The following is a 5,000-nucleotide window of genomic DNA, read 5'->3' as shown; positions in this document are numbered from 1 at the left end:
GAGCTTGTTTACCTTCTGGCAGACTTTTCGAAAGAGAGTGAAGTTAAATGAATGGTAAAAGTAGTCAGGAACGTAAAGTTAAAGTATATAATTATATGAACTATGTATACATTAAATCTATATGTATGATATATTAAAGATATGCATATATGTACAGTATATACAGAGACAATATAAGGAAGATCTATCCATAAACACACGATCCCTCTCATCCCGTTTGTTTTGATCGAGCGTAGAGTGAATTACCAACGGCGCGTTCGTGAAATGGTTGTCAATTCTTTAACTAGGAACAAGTACAACGACTGATTCATACCAAAATTGTACTATCTTTTGTTAGTGCTACTTATGATTGTGGTTTCTCTTATGAATTTGTCGTTTGGACAATGCCATTCATCTGAAACATGTAAACCTGAAGCAGCTGACACAAACGTGCCACGCATTTGCGTCCTAGATTACCGTATTCGTGACATGAACACGACATGGACACAACATGACCATGACATGGCCACGACACGTAGAAAACGTCCAAGAATACGGCTGTAAGTGACGAACTTGAAAATGAGAGGGACTATACTTGAAACTTCCATATACACTAAAGCCAGAGGTGTTACACATAACTTTTTTCTTTTATTCTATCGTATAAGTCATATGCAGATCGAGTTTAGATCATTATTCCAGCTGCTGCTTATGCACGACCCTGTGGACATGGCAAATAATCTTGAAATTGAATGCTAGAACTCGATATTAGCGCTTGTTTGGTTGTTTCGCTTTCTCATGGCTTTACACCGCAATTTTCATGGTATATCTTCTTCAACATCAGGAGTCATAATCACCCTAATAGTAAAATAGCAATAGTACACGTTTTAAGCATTCATGCGAGATTCATAATCAGTCAGTGTAGACTTTTTAGTTTTAGCCAAACTTTAAAGCGTTTTCTATAGTATAGCACCACAGAAAATGAATTTGAGGAGTAACATCTGAAATTATATGAAATATATAAGTATATATACATATGTATGGATATATGTGTGTGTGTGTGTGTCTGCGTGTATGTGTGTGTATGTGTGTGTGTGTGTGTGTGTGCGTGTGTGTGTGTGTGTATGTATGTGTGTGTGTGTGTGTGTGTGTCTGTGTGTGTGTGTGTGTGTGTGTGTATACCGGCACATAGACCGCAAAGATACATTTGATGGGGTCGAAACGTAACGAATTTCATTCTGTTCTCGTTATGGCTGTGTTTTATCTGTATGCACACATTTTTGTGTAGTTTTGTGTATATGTACATATTAATGTGTGTGTGTGTGTGTTATTCGTTCTATACATATCATGTTGTGCTCCTCTCTCTTCGTTATTTATCTCTCTTTTTTCATTATTCCCATATTCATTTATGTTCAACTTACTTAATTCGAGCGTTACTTTCCTTTCTTTCGGCTCTCATTCGCTCGCAGCGCCCTCCGTCCTCCCTTTCTTTGCTCTCTCTAGGACACACAGGTGAAATGAGGGGAACAGAACCAAGCACTGGAACCTTTGCAGAAGGAAATGTGTGCGAGGATAAAACACGTTGAATAACTAATACTAAACTAATTGCATTATTTGTCTCTTTTTAGCTCAGAATGTCATGCAAATTAAATCATCATTTTAAACTGAAAAGAAAATGTTCATGCACAAATTCATATACGTTCTTGAATTCGAAAGATTATTTTGTTTTGAGAGAAAAACAAATTAGAAAGTATTTTTTGTAATATCAGATTTTTTCCTAAAGCCAACAACAGAATAAAACTAACATTCTGAAATTTGGAATTTTTACCATGAAAATATTTGCTTGGGAAAGGATGAAGTTTTATAATCTGTAATCGGAAGCTGATTGTGGTGCAATTGTTCGACGATTTTCCTCTATTTTATTTATGCATTCGGTGTTTGAGTATGTTTTGTGTGATGAGGACACCTTAACAAAGATATGAATATATGTTTACATAAGCACACATGAATATATGTACCGTTAGACAGACATACACAAACAGAGAAATGCACATACATATATAAGCATACACACGCACAAGCACTCACACACACGTAGCATCTCACCAGCTTCCCTCACAGGCCCCGGGGCAGAGAATCGCCTCCCGCATATTGGAGCGACACGGGCTAAGAAATTTACCCTTGAAGTCCTCAGTAAGTTGCCTTCTTAAGCCACTTCCCACAGCGAACGTGCGTGCTGGCACTGCCTTCGTCACCGAGGAACTTGACAGCTTCCGACGTCCCAAGGAAGAGGCCCTCCCTTGACACATCATTTGACACCTTACTTGACACCCTCACTTGACACCTCGCGAACAGACATCGCCATAGCTGCCTCGACGAGATCAGGCAACTCACGAGAATCGACTCCTCGTGCCATGAGACCTTCCTTCTCCCTCGAGCGACTCCTAGACGGCAACGGATATCCTTCCCACCAGTTCCTGCTCGAGTCTTTGGGAAAACTTTGCAGGATTTGAGCTTCACGAGAGTTAAAGACGCTGTGATCCTAAGGAGATTGGAACCGAGAGAGACAGCGATGAAGGAGGGACTAAGAGACCGCTGGGTATAAGTTCTCTGAGGGAGATTTTGGTGAATTAACTTGTGGAAAGGAAATTGTGTTTAGAAATATGTGTATGTTAGAAAAGCGTAAAAAAATATGAATATGGTTAATCACATATTTTTATGTATGTGTACGTGTGTGTGTGTATATATATATATATTATATATATATATATATATATATATATATAAATATATATATTATATATATAAGCATGTATGTATGTATGTATATATATGTATATATGGACGTATATATATGTATATATATATATATATATATATATATATATATAATATATATATATATATATATATATATATATAAAACTCTCTCTCTTCGCCTCTCTCTCACTCTTCTCTCACTCCATCTCTATCACACAACTTCTATCCTCTTTCTCACTTTTATTCTCCTGCGCACTTGCTATTTCTCTCATCTCGTACCTATCTCTCACTCTTTCTCTCATCTCTCTCTCATCTGCAATAAAACATAAACTGAAATTTCTGAACACATATCTCTCCTCTCTTTTTCATTCTCTTTCTTCTCTGTTCTGTCTCTCTCTCTGTTGGTCTGTCTGTCTGTCTCTCTCTCTCTCTCACTGTATCTATTCTCTTTCCTCTCTCTCTCTCTGTCTCTCTCTTCTCTCATCTCCCTGTAATTTATATATATATATATATATATTAGTATATATATATATATATATATATATATATATATATATATATATATATATATACATACATATATGACTTAACTAAAATTACACTCCGGAGAGGCAGTGCTACTGAATACTCCTATTTACCTTTCACCATAGAACTAACGAATGTAACATTCTCGCGTGCAATAGACAGGTAAATGCAGTCGATTTGATCAAACAATTGACATGAAATTTACAGTTGGACACCACGCCATGCGCATGATATTCATGCATGAGCACATGCATGTAAACGGATACATCGACATATGATTGCACTTTCAAACTTGTCCCGGTTCTGTTTGGAAAATCAGTAAGCACATTCAGTGCTAAGGTTTCCGATACGAGAAAGTGCTTTGTATTTGCCTTGTGCACGCAATAACACTCACCCATCTGTCTATCTGTCTGTCTGTCTGTATAGATGGCTCGATAGAAATGCTTCTAACAAGGCATGAACTTTTATCTTGTTTAAACATGTACTGACCCCCACCCTATATATCTATATCTAAAGCTGTCCAACTATCTAAATATGAATGAGCCTCGAGGAAAAAGTACATACAAAAATCTTAACATTTCAAGGTCACACTGATAAGCAACAGAAACTCACGATCAACTCTGAGCTCGCATTTCCAACCAGAAGAAGTCAACACAACTGCTCGCTTTGCTGCAAATCATTGAACAAATGCAGCGAATTCAATGCAACCTCCATTAAAATGGTAATCATGCAACATGAGGTAGATCTCGTTGAGTACATGGCGTCATGATGTTGTTGCATGGATGAAGGACGCCTTGAGTGAAAACTGAGTTCATGGGACGAGTGTATAAAAGGAATGAGATTCTAATGAGTAAAAAAAATACATCAATTGACAAACGAAACTCTCGCTTAGGTAAAAAATAATAATAATCATAATAACATTTTAAAAAAGTGATGCGAATTTATGGGTGGAAATACTAGCTTCCACGAGGTATAAAAAAAAAAAGAAAAAAAATATATAAAAAAAAAAAAAAAAAAAAAAAAAACACAAAAAAAAAAAAAAAAAAAAAAAAAAAAAAAAAAAAAAAAAAAAAAAAAACAAATATATATATATATATTATACGTTATAACATTATAAAATATATATATATATATATATATATAATATATCAGTCGACATAGCAGTCTCTCTTTGGTGAAATGAAGATGCGAATTAAAGGCTGAAAATACTAGATATAAGCAGGAAGAATTCACGCGGCCGTCCTCACTTACTAATAAAGAAGAATGAAAGAGAAGATAAGGAAAAGGAAATAGGAAATGGGGACAAGGAAAGAACAGGAGGAGAAGGGAAAGAAACAAAAGGAAGAAAAGAAAAAGAAGTCCACTCTTACTCTTCCCAAACATCTACTCATCTACTCAAGATTCCCAAAAAAAGACTTAAGCAGCAGGTTCTTTCTTGGCTCAAAGTCAGCCTTCCCACAAAACTGCATCTCAATCCACCTGGAATCCTTTGCGTGGTCCTCCTGACAAACAAACGGACAAACCAAGAAGTCTATGAAAGTATTACATGAGGAAACATAACCTTACCCATGGATGGAGGCATGTGTACAAATTATACACACACACACGCACACTTTCGTTCTCTCTCTCTCTCTTCTCTCTTCTCTCTTCCTCTCTCTCTCTCTCTTCTCTCTTCTCTCTTCTCTCTTCCTCTCTCTCTCTCTCTCTTCTCTCTTCTTTCTTCTCTCTTCTCTCTTCTT

This window comes from Penaeus japonicus, unplaced genomic scaffold (genome assembly GCF_977035675.1).
Source record: "Penaeus japonicus unplaced genomic scaffold, GWHDUDI00000001_assembly GWHDUDI00000037, whole genome shotgun sequence".
In the NCBI taxonomy this organism is placed as follows: Eukaryota; Metazoa; Arthropoda; class Malacostraca; order Decapoda; family Penaeidae; genus Penaeus; species Penaeus japonicus.
The sequence above is the reverse complement of the archived record's forward strand: the minus strand, read 5'-3'. Positions refer to the sequence as shown.